At 37.3% G+C, this 20,483-nt stretch overlaps 3 long non-coding RNA genes across 7 annotated transcripts in view; 1 reads left to right on the top strand and 2 right to left on the bottom strand.

The window, feature by feature from the left end:
* LOC135290547 (uncharacterized) overlaps window positions 1–2,846 on the top strand; it is a 14,113-nt gene extending 11,267 nt beyond the window's left edge. For both annotated transcript variants that reach the window (XR_010353310.1, XR_010353309.1), the window contains 2 exons: window positions 2–106; window positions 328–2,846. This is a non-coding gene — a long non-coding RNA (uncharacterized LOC135290547). The remainder of the gene's footprint in view (window position 1; window positions 107–327) is intronic.
* LOC135290548 (uncharacterized) overlaps window positions 1–20,483 on the bottom strand; it is a 22,114-nt gene extending 1,631 nt beyond the window's left edge. The window contains exons 1-5 of one of the 4 annotated variants that reach the window (XR_010353313.1): window positions 19,949–20,483; window positions 19,665–19,814; window positions 18,034–18,190; window positions 14,101–14,203; window positions 349–402 (exon numbers count right to left, since the gene is read on the bottom strand). This is a non-coding gene — a long non-coding RNA (uncharacterized LOC135290548). Of the gene's footprint in view, window positions 1–348; window positions 403–14,100; window positions 14,204–18,033; window positions 18,191–19,427; window positions 19,815–19,948 lie in introns of all 4 variants that reach the window. The other 3 variants (XR_010353311.1, XR_010353314.1, XR_010353312.1) reach the window with 3 other exon arrangements.
* On the bottom strand, window positions 8,726–10,031 carry LOC135290549 (uncharacterized). Its single transcript, XR_010353315.1, has 3 exons — window positions 9,845–10,031; window positions 9,194–9,281; window positions 8,726–8,900 (listed from the first exon to the last, which is right to left on the bottom strand). It is a non-coding gene; the product is annotated as an uncharacterized LOC135290549 (long non-coding RNA).

Genomic DNA, 20,483 nt, shown 5'->3' with positions numbered 1-20,483 from the left:
GGGCCAAGCCACATCAACTGAACAAACAGCTTTGGAGGGCTGATTTTCTGAGCTGAGCTTTCAGAATTCCTGAGAATTCCAGAGCAGGACAGACTGAGATTAGAAGGTAAATGTTCTATGCTCCATTAACCTTTTGCAGAGAGAAAGGTTTGCATTCTTCCACACCCTCAGAACACCCTCCACCCCTACACTGCCTCCCTACAACTTGCACATAATTCATAACTTTATCAAGTCAACATACTTCCCTCTACATTATTTATAACATTTATTTATTTAGTTATTTAGTTATTTAGTTATTTGTGTTATTTATTTATATTATTTACGCAGGCATTGTTACACATAGGGTACCTTCAGCCACCAGCCAGGGAAGGATATCACCTCTTACAGCCATGGAATATTATCCTAATTTTAGGAAAGAAAGATGGAAAATTAGAGAAATCAATCACTTGTCTGAATCAGACAGAAAATCTATGAATGGCAGAGGACTGAAGCTGTATTTCTGGGATTATAAGAACATCTTTTATATTTATCTAGTGGGCCTACACTGAGGTTTTATATGAGGCTATGAGAAGCTGACACACACTTTCTTGGATGTTGAGTCTAAATCTTCTCTGGAGACCACAAACATCAAAACCTCATTAGCTACGTCTTGCATTTAGAAATTAAAAAATAAAAAATACAAATTTAAAAATAATAATTAACAGACTTTGTAAAAGTCAGCTGGCAGAAGCATACTGTACGGTAATTAAAATTGACTTTATTTCTGCCTTGTCAGGTTTCAAAATTAATTGCCTGTCCAAAGGTGTCTGCTAGACAGCTATTGTGTTATGGAGATCGATTTAAGAATAGCCACTATCTGAAAAGGGAGACAGCTTAACATACAGCACTTCAATACATGCCAAAACTAAAATCAGAGAGATTTATGGTTTTATTTTTAAAGCATTGCAAAGTTTTCACTGTTGGGTCTCCTAGGAGTGATTTCCTGCAGTAAAGAGGCCCCACAACCTGGTTATCTGCACCATGGGATTGATGAGAACACACTGTGGTTCCTACTCTTCCTTTCAGGAAAACTTTGAAAATCCCAGCGTCATCTGATTGGCTGCAAGAGATGCTTCTCATCTCTTTCAGTTGTAATTTACATTAATGTAAATAGTATATGCAGTATTTTCACAATAATCCTAAGAACAGAGGCATATACAACTGTTCTGAGCAGCAGATGTAGAGATCTCAGTTTTACTGGACAACTTTTGTCTGTTTCCAAGTTTCCCAGAGTCCTGGAATATAACAAAACCAAGGGAAAAAAAATAAAAAGGACATCAGGGTAGAAAAAGCCTAATATGTTGTGAAAACAGCAAATGAAGTAGAAATTCAAGGGTGTAAGTGCTGCTCTTGATCTAAGATCTCTGTGACTGGGAAGGTGAACAAAACAGAGAATGGAAAACTGGTGAGAATTTATCAAGGGAAACCTTGCTTAAGAGGCTTGATGAAAATCACTGGAGAATAATGAAAGCTGACAGCAGTCACACTGAGGAGTTTGCTTAAATTTCAGGAAGGCTCCCCTAAAAGAATGTTAGACGTGGTTAACAAGTGCTGGGTGGCTTGTGACATGCAAAAGGGGTAGAGAGGGAAAAAAAAACAAGAAATGATAAAGGAAAAAAAGGAGAAAGGAAAATGTGTTAAAATTTGAATAATTCTGTTATTCAGTGACAGAAGTGATAATCTCTGAGACACACTAAATGAGGGACTCCCTTTTGCATCTTTTTTTCAAAAGGTGTGACTTTGCAAGAGCATGTAACAGGTTTCTTCTAAAGCACAAGTCCCCAGACAGCTCAAAAATATTTCAGAGAATTAGTAAAGGTAAAAATACTTCTGTAAAAATCAGATATTCTCTTTAGCATAATTATCCAGTTGAGCCAATATTCCCTCTTTCAGAGGTGGTGTTTAATATTTACCATTATACATTTCTCAAGTGTAGCACTGTCATTTTCTTTATGTCAGCATAAATGACAGCACTTTATTTTCTATAAAATAAAGTAATTCTGAAATATAAAATTCTAAATCTGAATATAAATTCTAACATAATTCTATAACAAACGTCATCACTTTATTTTCTATAAATCCATTTCCCACGCAGCACTATTTCTGAAAAGTTCAGGTTTTACCTTAATTCTACTGATCAAGTCAATTCTCCCTGAATTTTTTTGAAGTGATCACAGTATTCTGTCCAAAATACAGTAGAATGTTGCAATGTCGTATTACAATAAAGTATTTTGGGGACAAAGACTCCCCGTTTTGGTTGCAGTAGTCTCTGCATTCAGTTTATAAAATTCTGAGGCCCTTTTTTCAATGTAGAAGCTATATATATGTAAATCACTTTAATCATTTTTGCTACAACATGAGCATCTCACAGTGCTCATAAAACATGTTTCAGAATCATTTGGGTGTTGTTTTCAACTTTCTTCAGCAAAAGACTTTCCTGGTATAACTTCAGGGTCAGAGCCTATCAAGCAAACGTGATGCAAGTACCTGATAAATTTCACCATATCATTTGCAAGACATTTTTCATCCATATTCAGGTCAGAAATTGTTTTCATTTCCCAAGCATTTATTCATCTCATAGCATCACACATAGATTCATTGTCCTCTTTCCATGTCCTGGAAGAAACTCATATTTTAGCGGCATTAATTCTAGAAAACTTCATTTGTAAAAGCCGTACACTCATGTTAAGACAAATGGCCTAGAGCTTGAATCTCCATTTCAAATGCAAATACAAATGGTTTTTTTCTTTTGAAGAGCAGTGGTTTCCACCAGATTCTTTATGTTCCTTTATCTACAAAGCTCATTTAAAAAAAAAAAAAAAAAAAAAAAAAAAGAGAAGAAGTAATAATAAATTTTCATACCAGAACTTTGGTGCTGAAGGAAGTCATCAGCCTCATTAAAAAATTCAGACACATGTCCTGAACTCTGCTTTGCTATTTTTCTGCATAACCTAACATCTGAGAGAGCAAGACAAATTTAAATTGCTCGTGTATCACAGTAAGCATTAAGTACAAAACTTGCATGATGCAATAGGTTGCCTCATAAATGTAGGACTGAATTCAAATATGGCATGCATATGTGATTACCAGTTTGTAGGGTTTCAGCTGGGCCCATCCCTGGGTTTAATTAATTGCTCCTTAGAAATCTACAACAAAAAAGCTTTTAGATGGAATATAGGAAATTGGAACTACGAACAGCCTAGGATCTTGGTGGGAAAGAGTTACAGAGTCACTGACTGGTTGTGGCTGGAAGGGACCTTAAATATCATCTCCTTCCCCCACCACCCCCCTGCCAAGGACTGATTCTGTTTCTGAGAAATATTCACATATGTCAGAGAAAAGTGAGGAAGTTGTTACTAACATAAACACTGCAGGGCAAGGAACATTATTTACAGCTGTTTACTGAATCTTTCTGAATAACGGCAAAAAAATATCTGCAGCCCTGAAGACTAAACAGGGTATGAAATATAATATTTAACAGCAAATTCAATGAACTATTGGCAATTTGATTAAGGAAATAACATTGCTGTAAGTCAAAAAGGAAATCCATTACTGTAAGAAAGCATCTGACTCAGATACAACAGAGAAGTTTGATACACTGACTTTTTTTTTTTAAAGGTCCTGTAGGTCTGTAATTAAATTACACAATAAAATCACCAGTATAACTATGCTGCATTTGTGTGGCCAGTTTTGTTATTGAGGGGGCTACAGGAGTGGTTTTCACAGCAACAGATCAGAAACTGTGGGTGATTGATCAGAATAATTAATCAGCATTTATGTATTCATGATGTGAATCTTCCCCTGATAGATAAGCAAGGGCAGGCAGCACTCTTCCCTTATATGGGGATTTTCCAGGAGCCACATGTATGGTAATTAATCACCAGAGTGACCCAGTTTGTGTTTCTGTTATCCCATTGATTGAGCAGACACGGATAAATTGGATATCAAGAAACTGGAAGGACACTTTTGGTATCAGAACCACAGTATCCATTATGTGATTATTAGCACTCAGTAAAAAAAAAAAAAAAAAAAAAAAAAAAAAAAAAAAAAAAAATGCTTGTCTGATAAGATGTACAGGATCTGAAACTCTGCTCAGCACTGGATGAAATGCCTTGCCTGCAGTAGAATTTTTTCACTCATTTTCCATGTTTATGACCTCATATGGTAGGCTTCATTTGCCATTCCACCAAGTTTCTCTCATATCAAAACAAAATTTTCCAAATCACACAGTGGACTCCAATATCAGCCCACAGGAAATAAATCAGATTCATTATTTCTACCAGAAAAGTGCAACACCTAAAAAGCAAAAAAGATTAATTGAAACAATAAGCTATACTGTTCTGTTAGCTCAGACCTGTGGGCATTTTGCTACTTATACACAATTAATGAAAAAGTGAGTACTGACTCTCTGTCATTAATTCTCTAATTAAATATGGGCTCCTAACAGCCCTGGCACACTTATTTTAGACAGGTTTTTACCCCCACATTTTGCTAATCCTCTTTTAGTCTGTAAAAATTGCTGTAAGAAGGTTGTAAGTGAAGGAAATTGGACCCTGTATAGAGTAATTTTAGAATAATTGAAATGTTGAGCTCGTTTAGTAAAAGCTCAATGATTTTTTCCTCCGTTCCCTCTACAGTCATAGCTATTTTAGTAATTAGTATGCAGTCTATAATTAGTACAGTATTCAGTATTCATTGCACTTACATTTGGGTTTTTTTCTCAAATGCAGTTTTAAACATTCTTTATAGTTTTTTAAAACAGTATTTGATGGACACTTGATTCTTATCATTACACTGGTGTTACAGTAGCTGGACCAAACCATATGCTCACTTTCAATTGCTTAATAATATTGATTTAGAATCATTATCTATGATAATTATGACAATCATTATTGATAATAATAATATTTTTATTATTATTATTATCATGCATCCATTTAAGGAATATATTACAATACAAAGTAGCATAAAAAAAATTTAATAGGTTTGGGGTTTTTTTCAAAATATTATGGATATCACTTTATCATAGGCTACATATTTTGTCCAATGTTACCAAATGAGGGGATGAATTTTCTGATGAGGTAAATTGACATAGCAACAATGAAGTCATGTAAACATCTGATCCCAGATGCCAAAGATGAGTTACCTAAATCTGGGTTTGTGCCACAGGAATCAAAGTGTTTGGTCCATAACCTTGTATAATAAATCAACAGGAAATTTGTGGCCATTAAGAACTTTAGAAAAGTGCAATCAGAGGCATAGCAGGTTGCTAAACATTGTCACACTCATAGAAAATCCCCATAACTGAAATAAAATGTGTAAAGTCTGATTTGCACACAACTTTCTCTGTCCTTTGGCTTAATGAGCTGTCCTACTGAATACATCTCTCTGTTGCTAAAGTCAATAATCACCCAGAAATAGCAATAACATATTTCACAAATGAGTGTAGAAAGTAAACATTTGACAGAAAGTAACATTGGAAAAGATCATTTCCTGATCTCTCCTGTTAGAAAGATTTTGTTCTAGAGCCTTCTGCAAGGTACATTTTCTTTTTTTTCTTTTTTTTCCCTCAGGAATGCCAGAGGCAAAGCATCCAGGCTCCCTGTAGTAGAGTCAATACAACTGCTTTGCTGGAAATAATGAATAACACTAGTGTACAATCTGATTCTGCAATCAGAAAGCATTGTGCCATAAATAATTAATGGCATGCTTTGCAGAGGAAAACCCCTGCTGCTGTTATTTCTGTTTTATCCCATCAGGGCAAGGAAAGACCCTTGGACAGTTTCAAATTCCCACAGGACATCCAGTTCAGCTGCATTTTCAGAGTTGATGTTTTGGGGATGCTTTTTTTGGTCACATTTCTGCTTCTAGGAAAGGAAGTTAAATATTTCTCTTCAAAGTCTAATTCCATTGCATTATAAGTATTTTGCTCCAGATAGAATAAGTTTAACAAGAATTTCGTATATAAAACACAGGATTGCCATGATTCTTTGAGTGAATTCATGATCAATTCTGCTCCAGAGCACAGGCCAGTCCTTATATTAGGAGAGTTTAGTGTTGAGAAACTAAGATTTCCTAGTCCTGGTATACATGTGTTGAGATATTTAAATTAAAAAAAAAAAAAAAGTTTACATTCAAATTCCAGTTCTAATATGCTTATAATAAAGGTTCCTAGTACAAATAAAAAAATCAACTTCCCCCAAAAAATCTTAAAAGCTGTTAGACACTTAGGAAGGAGAAGGTAATAAGGCTGTTAAGGAATCATAAATTTTGGCTGCTTGTGCATCAGCCACAATCTGGTAATTATCAAATGCTTTGTAGGCACGTTGTAAACAGAAACTTAAAAACATCTTTGGGTAGCTGCAAAAGTGTGAAACTCCAGAGAGATGTGGGAGAGAATGGAAAGGTGTCTCTTGAGAGTTTAATAAATGGACCATGAGGATTTGGATATTTAAGGAAAGAAGCAGAATCTCTGCAGCATGAAGTGGTAGAGGTAGGTCTCACTCATGCTTAGCAAAACTCTCTATGATAATTTTAATAAATGAGGCCCATTTTTCATATATTAAGCAGTGTGATTTTTTTGATCAGCTGATTCTATAGATGATTATAGCAAAAACCTGAAATGTCATTTTACCTCACACTAGATGAACATAATACACTTGAATGTTAAATTAGGGGTGGAAAAAGGCATTCCAAAAGGAGCAATTCCACTCTGGAAGCACTTGTGGTACATAAATTGTGAGTGTCTCTTTGATTTTGGCCTTTACTATAAGTTTTTCTGTTTGTTTGCCTATTTAAGCCTTTATACCAAGTTTCTGTCTGCATTAATAGACAGAGAATCACACTTTTCACCTGGTCAGCAAAGCTGCTCATATTCACAGCACGATGGATGTTCACATTTGCCAGTAAAAATGCACACCCTGCCTTGTGTAAATTTCAGATATTCAGGTGGTTTATGGAAATAATTCTGTGATTATACAAACAGCAGGCTTCCACAGGTAAAGTCAGAGCAGCAAAGACAAAACTAGGGGAATAAAAACACAGCAGCGAGGGAGGAAAAACCCCAGGCCAAAGCCAAAGCCACCATGAGCAAATGACTTGAATAAGAAATAATAAAATATATCTAATAAATCTAAAAATTTACCACAATTTTGGCAGGTATTTTGGGTTATTTTTGGTTTTGGGGGGTTTTTAGGGCTGGGTTTTTTGTTTGTTTGTTTGTTTTTGTTGTTTTGGTTTTTTTGTTTTTGGGTTTTTTTGCTCAAGCTCTCCTGTCTCTCAGAATTTGTGTCTGAGGTCTTCCTGAGACTGAGGAAACGCCATGTATTTAATATTTTTATATTCTTTGGTATAACTTTTATCTGTTAATTCTCCTGTTCCAACCTTGAACACAACAACTAGGCCACTGCTGTTCTGCAATGAGTATTGCTGATTAAACTACATAAAAATTATGTGTTTGAAGCTGCCTGCTGATAGCTCTGATGCCCTCTAGGTCTTCTATCAGAGGAAAGAGTGAACAAGTGATGCCTTCTCCACACTGCTCCTGCTTTCATACATGTCTACCAGACCTCTTATTGATTTGTTTTTTAAACTAAAGAGTCCTAGTCTGCTTAATCATTCAAAATAAAGAGGCCCCTTTATAATTTTTATTATGCATGGCTCTGCTGTGGTAAATCAGTGAATCCCTTCAAAGCCTTGAGAAAATATTTTGCTTTATGAGCTATGAGCAATCACACTGTTTCAATAAGAGCCCTCACTAGGGCTCTGGAGATAAAATATAATGATGATGAGGAGAAGAACTTTCAGAACTGAAGCAAATCAATTGGTTTTTGGCAGGATGAATGGGAAGGGCAAGCAAGGGATGAACAGAAAAGGCCACATTCATTATGAAGAAATTAATTGTCTCACCATTAACTTTAGCAGTTATCATATGAAATAGAATTATGACATTGCTGGTGGCTGCTGGCTTGAAAAGTTCATTGTTGCACAGATAAACATTCCTATGAGAGCTTTTTGTGGTTTTTTTTTTGTTTTGTTTCATTTTTGGGTTTAGGGTTTTTTGGGCTTTTTTTTTTTAGTTTTGGGCTTTTTCTCCCACCTGTACGTCCCTTGAGTATTTGGTGCTTGGGTTTTCTGGAAGAGGAGTTTCTGTTTCATCAACATTGTCTGATACTCTGCCTTTCAACCTGGGCACAATCTGATCCCCTGAATACAAGAAATTAAGAACTGTGGGTCAAATTAATGACCAATAATAATAATTATATTCAACATCATCATCATCATCAAAAACGGTATTTGTTCTTACTTAACTTGCTTTGGTACCTGCCTTATCTCACTTCACTGTTTTATTTGAGAATTCATTTGCTGATTCTCCATGAAAAAGTCATATTTCTTATTTCTCTGCATTTTTCCTTGGCCACTTATGGCTTTCAATTTTGAGTTCTGAATTAATTTTGATTTCTTTCTTTTTTTTTCCTTTTTTTGTACAAAAGCCATAAGTATGTTCATATTCTGATAAAGCATCTGCATAGTGCCAAATGGTCTTTTTAAAAAGTCAGAAATATGCCGTTTGGAGTAGGATCATAAATCTTGGAGCTTCCAAAAGACAAAATCATATAATCAAGTCCCTATTGATGGAAGTTTTAAAGATGAGATTGGAAAGAGGGTAAGAAAATCCCACCTGGGCTGCTTTTTTGTGAAATGTTGGATGAGGTAATCTTTCAAGATTCTTGCCAAACTGGGCTGTTCTGTGGTTTTATTTTCTTGTCTGGGTTCTTTTAGCCCAAGACAGCTGCAGTCAGGTTTCACCTGCACTTCTGAGATATTTCAGTGGGGCTTTTTTCTTATCTCACAGCATAAGACTGAGACAAAATCAGAAATGGGAAAAAAGATTGAAGCCTATGTTGGATCAACACTGTCCACTTCTGGGTTTAATGTTTTCAGATTTATTTTCCAGACTTTTCCTAAAATCATGGTGAATTTTGGAGGCAAGGGCAAATTAATTTGGTTTTATTTAGAAACCCTTAAAACAGTTTAACAAGCTCAACACAATTTTGTGATGTTTTCAAAAGATGCACAAGCATAGAAAATACTGAGGAAAACAACTTTCATAAAGTCAGAGAGAGAAAAAAAAAAAAAACCAACAGAAAATAACCTTGATTTGCTCTGGATTCCAGGAAAATTCTGTCTCAGTGAGAATGCACCTCTTGCAGTGGGAAAAGGATTCAGAGGTGTTCTGTTTGCTGAAAAAAAAAGTTCACAGTGCATTACAACAGCATTGAGTGAGAGAGTCAACTGAAACTCCCAGCAGTTTGTGTAAAAGAGACAGCACTACAGAAAAGAAAACTAATTCTTTTCATTTGATTCTGAGTCCAAACAGATTATAACCAAAGCCAAGAACAAGGGGTTTTTTTTAATTATTAATTAATGATGGGCTACTTTGCTTTAGGCCAGCAATGCTTCCCAGCCACTCATTAATCAGAGAAAATGCCACAGGCTACAGTTGTTACTGTTTAATTAAAAAGTATGTCACAGTTGCAAAGCTTTAGAAAGCTGTAAATATTTTCTTTTGCCAAGCATTTACATCTCCAGGATAATCTGTAGTCAAAGGGAGAAGTGCAAGAGGAAGGCAGAGCCCAGCACCAGATGCTTTAGGCTGAGGTAACCTATTTTCTGTCTCTGTGATTAGACAGCTCTGAATTTATACATTTTTGCAGCCTCTTTCAGCAACAGTTTTTCATCTCTGTGGCTGAATCTTTATGATTCTATGAGCCTCAAGTAAAGCCAAAAGAAAGATTTCTGTTACCTTTCATGAGGGATTGGTTCTGCCCAGACAGCCACGAAGTTAAGGCACAAATTACCCTCTAAACTTCAGGAGAGGAAGATGTCAGAATGTAAATGAAGCACTTTAAAAATATTTCTGCAACATTTAGGACTCTGAAAAGCTTCTTTCTGAATACAAGATAATGCAGTCCTGGAACTATAAAGCTGCATATCTGTGATCCTTATAAGAAAAAGAGAGACAGAATCATGGTCTTAAATATAGAGATTGTTTACCTTATAAATCTGCAAGAAAATACTTTTTTTTCTTTATTTTTTTCTTTCTTTTTTTCTTTTTTTTCTTATTTTGTCTTTTTTAATTTATTCTTTTTTCTTCTTTTTATTTTTAATTTTTTTCTCTTCTTTTTCTTTTTTCTTTGTTTTTCTCTTTTTCTTTCTTTCCTTTTTTTTTTTTTTTTTTTTTTTTTTTTTTTTTTCTCAAGGGGCATGACTGCAAAGACACAAAACTGCAGAAATCTGAAAGCTGAAGTGACTAACTTTTTGTTATCAGACTGGAAGGTGTCTTACATTAAACTGTTACCAAGTGAAGAAATACGACAGTTCTACATCCTAGTTGCTAAAAATTCACTTAGAAATAAGACTTAAACCTAAAGAAAAATCTATGGTTTCATTTACATCTATATCTTTAATGAATGAAAATTCTGAGACAATTGAAATAGATCCTATATTTCATTTTAATCTTGTTATTAGAACAGAGATCTAATAATATTAAGATAAAAGGTGTTGAAAAAGCAAATTTTTTGTAGAAAACTGAAAAAAAATAACGCAAAATGTGTATAAAATTGTACACACTCTGTTTTCTAAAACAGCAAGCACACACAGCCTGGCACTTCACCACGAAAGCCACCACCCTGAGGACCATCTGTGCTGAGCCTCCTTTTGTGCCTGCAGAACTGAAGGTCTGGCAGCATCCTTCTCAGAGATCACATCCTCCTCATGGAATTTATCTGGGAGATGAAAAGCTGGGGAAGGGTTGACCCCACTGGCCCCAGGCTGCTGCAAGTGGGAGCTCCTGTCTGGGATCAGAGGGACACAGGGATTTGCCAGAGTTGTGTGGATGGAGGCAAGGAAAACAGGAAATTTCTGTTAAAGTAGAGAATTTTTTTCACTTGAAAAAAGACCAAGACCCTTTGCTAAGGGCCCCTCAGTTTGCACTTGGATGGACCATGACTCTGTAAGGGTTTTCCTGCTGCAAATTCTGAAGCTGCTGCCACAAAAAAAAAAAAAAAAAGAAAAAAGAAAAAAAAAAAAGAAAGAAAAAAGGGCAAGTTGGAGAGGCAACTGTGGAAAAACTCGGTAGCAAAACTTCACATTTCTGCCCTTTTTAATGAGTTTTATACAGAATTAGCCAGGTTATAGACTCTAAGAGTCTTTTTTAGCCTCTCTCTCTTGAATTTGGTGTCATCCTCATTGAGATATAGAGCAAACAGGTATCACAGGCATCTAAAGCTCCTTGTGGATAAATTACAGTGAGGTGCTTCTTGACTCACACACAGGGGCATCCTTAGATCTGACTCTTGAAGTTTCTCCTGAAGCCTAGGCAGGCAGTTTGGACAGACTATTTTGTCTTTTTGCTTACTGCAATTTCTTTTTGTTGTTTTGTTGGTTGTTTGGTTGGTTTTTTTTTTCCTTAAAACTTCCTCTCACACTGATTACTTGTTTTTGTACTGATCTCCTGCACTCCATTTCTTATGTTTTTTCTGTGCTGACTTTTCCTTATCTCGTTTTTTTTTGTCATTTTTTACTTTGGTCAGGTTGCTGCATCCTTATCTTCAGCAAGCCATTTTTTCTTTTAATCTCTTCTGATGTTTCTCTTCTGTATATTGGGCTGTCATTTTCTGTGCTCTCCCCCTTCTGTCTGTGTCTATGTCTGTGTGTTTGTGACTAGCTTATGATATTTTCTGATCCCTATGAAAAGATTTCCTTTGTGTTCTTCCCTTTATTTTTAATGTTTCTGTGGTTACTTTTGTTCTAATGTGTTTCTCAGTCTGTGCCATTTTATTTACTTCTTCCCAAATCCCAGCATCTTCTTTTGCCCCTTCTAGGTAATCTCATGGTGGTTTTTATTTTAATTTTCTTTATGTGTTTTTTTGTGCTGACTTCATTTGAGTGTTCTTAGAGACCAGCTTCACTTCTGATTCTGTTCCTAAAGCAACAATATATATACAGAAACACACAAACCTTTTCTTTAATTTCACTCTGGTGCATGAATAGCAGGAAAGAATTTAAACACCTTTTCATGCCAAATTCTTCACTTTTCTTTTTAGTCTTGACTTTATTTTGGAAGAAAATAAGTGTGCCACAGAGAACAGCAACACATTTTTATTTTTCAGGCCACTCACCTGACACTAAAGCCCCTTTCTGCTGCTGTGGCAGCAAACAAGGTGGTCATGGAAAATTAAAACCATGTTTGGCCTGTCTCAGACTTGACCTCAACATCTCAACAATTAGTGACGAAGTGGATATCACTGGCAGATTTTCACTCTTCTGATTAAATTGCTGACAAGGAGAACACTGTGCTTTGAGGAAATAAGGAATGTCAGTGCTGGAAATGGACTTCAGATCATTGCACTCTTAATGTGCGACTCTTGGATATTTTGGAATAATATTTATTGGTGACATGTTAATATGGCTGGTGCCTCAGTCGTGTGCAGAAACTGGCTGTATTTTCTGCATTAGGGATTTTAAACATTTTTTAAAACCTCTACAGGGAAGCCTTTCCTGCTTTTCAGGCTTACACCCCAGAATTCTTTTCAAGAGGGAAAAGGAGGATGGATGCATACCTAAAAAACCAAGTGCATTCATCTCTTCCTCTCGAGGGCTATCTCTGCATTTCATGTCTGATGTTAAACACTAAGCACATAATCACCCCTTGAAATTAAAATTTGCAAAGCCCTTTCCCAAGGGAAGGTGTTAAAATCCACCTCACAAGCTCTTACTCCCTCTGCTCCCTTTTTGCCCTTTGCTGTTGCATTAGAACCTTTAGCAGGTTTTGAGGGTGGTGTTTTTTTGGTTTTTTGGAGTTTTTTTATTATTATTCCATCCCCAGCTCCAGACTGTTAACAGCAGAGACTCACAGCCTGGTGCTCTGCAGAGTCCTGGGAGCAAGAGTTATGGATTCAATAACCTAAGGACAGGAAGATAATTGTGTCTGATCCCACTGTTCCTTGAGTCAGGGCTTGACACTTTGGCCAAGGTGGCAGCATTTTCCTGCTGCACTTGGGAAGGGACCTGAAAAATTGTTATCTCCCCTCTTCCTTTGCAGTGAATACTCTCCCAAAATGGCTCCAAATCATGTTCCACTGGACCTGATGGAGGCAGAAGGAATAAATTCTCCCTCCTCCCCATAGCTCACCATTTTTTTCTATAAAGACTGCAGACAGATCCCATTAAGGCCTTTCAAGTGAGACAGAAAAAGGGGCCTCCACACCACAGATTTTGACAGTGAGTGGAAATACAGGAGGTACTAAACTAACCAAAGGTGAAAAGGCTATCTCTGGGTAAGCACAGAGATGCCAAAACACTGAAAAGCACATGTATTTGAGGGAATGGGGTAGGAAGTTGCCTTTTGTATCCATTTTCTCTCTTTTTCCATAGCTTACTCTGTTCCTCACTTTTCCTGCTACTAGCCCTTACTCCTCTTTGATTCTGTCTGTCACTTACTAGTCCTTTATATTTTGGATTATTCTGATCTGTTATAAATAACCCAGCTGTGTTGTCAGTTGCAAAATTAGGAGTTTCGTTTTTCTAAGGAAATTATACTCATTGGAGAGAATTGACCTTGAAACACTGAGGTCAAATTATACTACAAAAAAATATGTATGAAGAAAATCTATTCACAAGTCAACAGTCTAAAGCAGTGTGATTTTTTTTTTTCCAGCAATCGTTTAAAAATTAGATTGAGTAGGATGTATCCTGTCTTTTTCAGATTTTTTGAAGGTAGCAGGGTGGGACTCCTGCTGGTATAAACCTCAAGATATTGCTACTACAAAGCCCCAGTCCTGTTTGTGAAAGTTTGAAAAATGTAGATTTTTGTGAAGAGCTTATTGGCTTATAGTGCATTACTATTACTATTATTATTGTTGTTGTTATTATTATTATTATTACTATTACTATTATTGCTATTACTACTATTACTACTACTACTACTACTACTACTACTACTACTACTACTACTGCTACTACTACTATTACAATAGTAATAATAATTTTTCTACTTACCAGGATGCTTTGAAACAAAAATCAGTTTGCATACTTCCCCTTTTCTGTTCTGGTTAGTACAAAATCTACTTTTAATAGTTTGTTGCAAATCTGGTAGTGGAGTCTGCAGATGTGACCAAAATTAAACACTGGATTAGGAACTGTGCTGGTTTTGCCTGGGTGGAGTTAACTTTCTTCCTAGTGGCTATTATGAGGTTCTGTTTTGGATTTGTGATGAACACAGAGTTGGAAATTTAGAAATGTTTTTGCTGCTGCTGAGCCAAAGTCTTTTCTGCTCCTCTTTCTGGTGGCACAAAATTCTCCATAATCATGGGGTTAAACAAATCCCTTTAACACTGCTTTTTTTGGTGTCAGCAAGTCAGGCATTACTTTTTTCCTGGTCAGGGCCTGTGTGTGTGGCTGACAAAATTCTGGCCTCCACAGACACAGACACAAAACTTTGTCACTTATTTATACATTTTTCTCAAACAAATAAATTAATGTTTGGTGGTTGTAAATTACATAATCCTCTTTCATTAATCAGTATTCTCTCCTCTATCAGTTATTGATTTCTGCTCCTTATGCTAATGAGGCCATATTTTTAGTCTTTTAACAGCTTTTTCTTCTGGTTGGGGTTTTCCAATGCATATACTGAGTCTTTTTGGTCTCTTCTTTATCTTCTAGTTTCTGTGAAATGCCTTTGTGGCCCACAAATTCTGCATTCCAGATGTCCAAACTCAACAACACATTTCTCTCTCTCTCTCAGGCTCTGCTCATTGAAGCATATCAGAGTTAGTTTATCGAAACTTAAAGTTTCAGTAATTTTCCCAAGCTGTGCTCCTGCAAAAGCAGCTCATGACAACTTTGATAAATGCTGGCTAAGAATAACACGCAACTCATAATTAGTATATATACAATGGTTATGACTCATTAAAACAATTAATTTAGGAGTTAATTAAAACCATTAACTGAAATTATTAAAAAGTTCTATCATTTCCAACACTGCCACGCTGGGGATGAGGCTGGGGGTGCCTGGGAGGTTTGGAGGGGACACAGCCAGGACAGGGGACCCAGAGTGACCCAAGGGATGTTCCAGGCCGTGTGACATCATGCTCAGTGTGGAAACTGGGGGCAGAAGGAGGAAGGGGACGTTTGGAATGGTGGTGTTTGTTTTCCAGGTCATTGCTCTGCAGGATGTGACCCTGCTGTCCTGCAGGTGCTGAAATTCCGTGGGAAACAGGGAATTGATTCCTTGGGGTTTTAGTGCTGGTGTTGTCTTGGTTTGAACAGACAGGTGTCTGCTAAAAAAGGCAGGAGCTTCCCCTGAAATGGAAAATGCAAACCCCCTCCCTCCAAATTATTATAATTTTGAAATTAAGAGGATCTCATGGGAAGATATGGAATAGGAATAACCATTTCTTATTAGGAAAAATAAAATAAAAATGCGGTAATACAAAACAACCCTGCCAGAGTCAGAGCAGGAGCTGCCCCTGTGGGTCAGGGGGTGGCACAGTCCCATCCCAGGGTGGCTCAGCCCTCCTGCAGTGCCAGCTGTGCTTCTGCTGGAGCAGGGATCCTGCACAAGGGGGGAGTTTTCCTCTGCAGCTCCAGGGCTGCTGCAGATGGGCCTGGTGCTCCTGTGGGAATGCAGGGCAGGAGAAAGCTGCTCCTGTGGGAGTGCAGGGCAGGAGAAAGCTGCTCCTGTGGGAATGCAGGGCAGCAGAAAGATGCTCCTGTGGGAATGCAGGGCAGGAGAAAGCTGCTCCTCTGGGAATGCAGGGCAGCAGAAAGCTGCTCCTCTGGGAATGCAGGGCAGGAGAAAGCTGCTCCTCTGGGAATGCAGGGCAGGAGAAAGCTGCTCCTGTGGGAATGCAGGGCAGGAGAAAGCTGCTCCTGTGGGAATGCAGGGCAGGAGAAAGCTGCTCCTCTGGGAATGCAGGGGGCAGAGGCTGCTGTGGTGTCCCAAGTCTCAGATTGTATCCAGGTAGGAATGCTTGGCTCCTGCCCTGGGTAGAGCATCTCCCCATGGGATGATGGAATTTGATCAGCCATGCAGGGACACTCAGTGGCCATGAACAGCAGATAATTAATAATTAATGGCCCATGAGCAGCAGAGATCTCCTGGAGGGAGGATTGGCTGTGGGAGAGATAAAGAAAACTGCCCCATGAACAGCAGAGAACTGCCCCAGCTCTGACAGATAGCAAAGAGAATACAGACATATTTTACAACACAGGCTTTTTCTTTCTCTATTAAAATGTCCAAGTCTCAATCCATGAGTTCTCCAGCTTTTACCCTCCCAGTTCTCTCCCCAGCCCCTCTGGTGGGGCAGTGAGTGAGCAGCTGCCTGGGGCTGGGCCTGGCTGGGGTTTTAACCAAGACAGATACCAAATTTGGGGGTTCATCACTGAATTCAGTGTGTGGAATGTTGAGTGGTACAGATTGGCAAATCCATGAAAGCAGAAACCTAAATATCACAGAATAAAGACAGATGTTATTTGCACAAATGCATTTTGTAACCAAAAGTGATCGCAGAGGTGCAGGGGAAAAAATTTAAGGGCCAGATTAGTACTTGATATAAAACTGCACTTCCCTAAACAAGCTTTCCAATGTTCAAAAGCATTCTTAGGTTTTTCATTGTTTAAACCACCATCAGACTGGAAGATTAGACAATATTTCTGAGCAAGTATCAGCAAAGCATTATCATTTACAGATTCAGAGTGAAAGAAAAACATAAGGAGCAACATTGTGAAGGGATATTTCTGTTCAAGTTATTACACAAGGAGATGTCACTTTAAAATACACATTTTGAATACATGAATCCTAAGGAACATCATTACTGAACAAAGCCACATCAGCATTTAAATTAAAGCTCTAGGTCCTGAGAAAAGAATGATAACAATAAAAGGAGGATGCAATGCATTTTCACATTTCTTTTGAGGTTGTTTGTTGTAGAAAATGTACAGGAAAAACTTTTACATTCCCAGTGGGTCTCAGAAGTTTGAAATTAATGTTACTTTAATTCCATCACCACATGTTCAGGGAAGAGTCTGGGTAATAGCCCTTTCCAACCAATTCCTTCTTACTTGTGTATAAAGGATGAAAGTGGCAGAGCTTTGAGGGAGAAGTAAATGGCAGGAAAATTACAGAACTAGAGACACACAGGATAAAACAAAAAAAAAGAAAAAAAAGAAAAAAAAGGCATCAGAGATGGGAAAAGGTGAGGAGGAAAAATAAACCCACAACCTTTTAGCAAACCAGAGCTTTTGAAGTATTTCAGGGGCCTCTCTGAGATGTGATGTGAAAGTGCTGGAGAGATGAACCCAGCCTGTGCTGAACAAAGCTCCTGATAAATATTGTAACAAGGGCTGTTTATGCAATCAGAGGACAGGAGGGGAAGGATGCTGCTGCATTAGGAGAACTCCATAAAGTTCAGGAAGGTCTGCAGCTGCCATCAAACTCTGCAGGCAGGAGGAATATTTATTTACATAAAAGTCAGACGATACATTAGACTGTGCCTGCCTAGACTCAGATAGATGAAAGGAGTCACAGCTCCAAATGAATATTAATCCAGTGCTATGGCTAATTTTAACAGCCTGAAAGTCAACAAACACATTTGTCTTGGGTCCGAAAGGAATAGATGTGCTTTTGAAGTGCAGTGATGAAATTATTGCAGGAAATAAAAAGCTAACTATTGTAGCAAGTGTTAGGAAGATGAAACAGTGTCTTGTCAGGTATCTAAAGAGAAATGAATGCAGATAAATTATAATTAAATGTGAGCATTACAACAATTTTTTATGCTTCAAAGCTGTGCATTACACCTCATTTATCTTCACTTGTTCACTGTTATTAATGGGCAAAATTGGCTTTTACTAGCTGTGACTCTCCATGTTATGAAGATGTTCTTTTTTTCCTCTGTGTGTCAAAGCTCATCTCACAAAAATGTTGTCACTGACCTAATGTTATTAGTGCCTGAATGGCTGATGGAACTCAACAGGAAGCAGTAAACAGGGACTGAGTCTCCTCTTCCATTCCTGAAGCTGAAACCGGCTCCTAAACCAGTTTTATAATGGCATTGTTGGACTCACTACTTTCTTCCTGCTTTTTTGGGCACTAAAGGAGAGATTGGTGAAACTTTCTTAATTTCTTATAATTAATTTTAATTTTTTCTTGTCCCAAGCAGCTTTTCAAACAGCATTTAAATGTGCCTGACAGCAACCTGATAAATAAGGGAGGAAAACATTCCATACTTGAAAAAGAAAGTAAAGTAAAATACCCAAAATTATGAAATAAAAACTTCAGGGGAACAATCAGAAGAGAATTTTGAGAGCAGAGCTAAGGTTTGAAGTCAGGTTCAGATCACCACTTACAGAGGCCACAACACCAAGGACATCAGATTGGAGCACTGTGTTATTATGGCATGAGATGGTGTAGAAAGTAGCCTTAAACACCTTGAATTTCCTGTAGAACAGTAATACGTCTAGAATTCATTATAACATACCAAAGATCTATGGATTTCCTAGATGTCATATATTTCCAAAAAAAATATGGTTTCTGTGAGCCAAAAATGCACCCTGGGGGATCCTGTGAACTCTTTATGACCAGTGTGATATCTTCCATGAACCATCTGAAATGTGATAATTATCAAAGAAAATAATATATTTCAAATGTATATTTAAATAAAAAAACTCCTGTGACTATGATATTTTTCAAATAATGGGCAAGAAGAGTCTTCAGCCTAGTCACTTACAGATATTTAACAACCACATTTGTACATTTTTAATGTTATCCTCATTCTGTTGCAACTGTACCTGTTTTGTTAAAAATAAATGCGTGCTTTCTATATAACTAACCATGATACCTTCAGACCAACTTTTACAAAGGGCAGAAGGTCTTCTCCCTTGATGAGATGGATTTTTTTTGTTTGTTTGTTTTGGGGTTTTTTTTGTTTGTTTTTTTTTTTTTTTTGGTTTTTTTTGTTTTTTTGTTTTTAAAGATCTGAAGATAAGGTTTGCAATACTCCAGTATCTCCTCCTTGGTTCACATCCTTGAAGGAAACTGAACACAATTCACCCACAAGGAAGCTGTCGTTATTTAGTTCCAAAGACTTTGCATTTTTAATGAGCTCTCATGTCCTTTTCTGATTCAGTGGAGTCCATTCTGCACAGCCTTATCTGACCCTTTAGGACTCTACCCAGGCAGACCATGGAGGAGATAATGTTCATGTTGAAAATTGGAACAAGTTAAAAATCATATTTCTTTTTAGTCCTCGGTCTTAGTTCCTGCTTCCTCCACTTCCAGAACTGAGTTTTCCAAGGACACTGTTCACACATCACCTTTGCTCCTTTACCTTTGGGCTCCCCACTGAGTGGCAATATTTCCATAAGACATTTTGGACTCTCTTTTCTGACCATGGATTCTTCACATTTAGGTTAAACCTGCACTGTGCTCACACCCTGACTCTCAGCCCCTGGAAAGAACTGCCAGACACTGAAGAAAACGTGTTTTCATTATCCCTCTGTAACCCCCATCTTCCCAGCATGACAACATCAAAGTGGCATATAAATTTTTCAAAACTGGATATCACCTTTCAGGATGTAGCCATCAAAGTGAGCTAACACTATTTCTCAACTTGGCTTGAACTTAAATTTCCCCTGCATGTTACAGGGAGTTACATCAGCTTTGTTCACTTTTAAGAGTTGCTCAGGGTCAGCAGCAGCTCAGAAGCCGATTTCACCTGAAAAAAAAAAAAAAAAAAAAAAAAAAAAAAAAAAAAAAAAAGTATGTTCTTTATAGCGACATTTCTCTTTTCAGAACAACTTTTTAATGTTGTGAATGAAAAGCCTGGTGAAAAACACAGACTTTGATTACCAAATTTATCAGGCAAACAAAGTGCTAAAACTGCACAGAATCAGTTAAGAAATGATGGAATCACAGAATCTTGGAATCATAGATTCAGGATCTATAACAGTCACAGAAATATGAAACCATAAAATCAAGCAATAGAAAAATCATGGTAACAAGGGATTGTGCAATCATTTGATCAAATAATGATAAAATCATGGAGTCAGTGAGCCACATACTCATGAATCATAGAATCATGGAATATTTGCATCATTACATCAGAGAATCAAAGAATCATTGCATCACAATAATGGAGTAATGGAATTAAAGAACAGTGGGATCATTACACCTGCAGCACAAGAGCCATGGAATCACACAACCACAAAATCAGAAAATAATCGAACATGGAATCATGGAGTTGTGGAGTCATAAAAACATGGAATCACTGCATCATAGACATGGAGAATTATGGAATCGTGGATGCAAGGAATCAAAGGAATTACAGGGGCATGGAGTCATGGAATCGTTGCAACTTGTAGAGACGGATTCATAGAATCATAGA

The sequence above is a fragment of the Passer domesticus genome, chromosome Z (genome assembly GCF_036417665.1).
Source record: "Passer domesticus isolate bPasDom1 chromosome Z, bPasDom1.hap1, whole genome shotgun sequence".
NCBI classification, from domain to species: domain Eukaryota; kingdom Metazoa; phylum Chordata; class Aves; order Passeriformes; family Passeridae; genus Passer; species Passer domesticus.
This window is presented reverse-complemented; position numbering and strand designations above follow the sequence as displayed.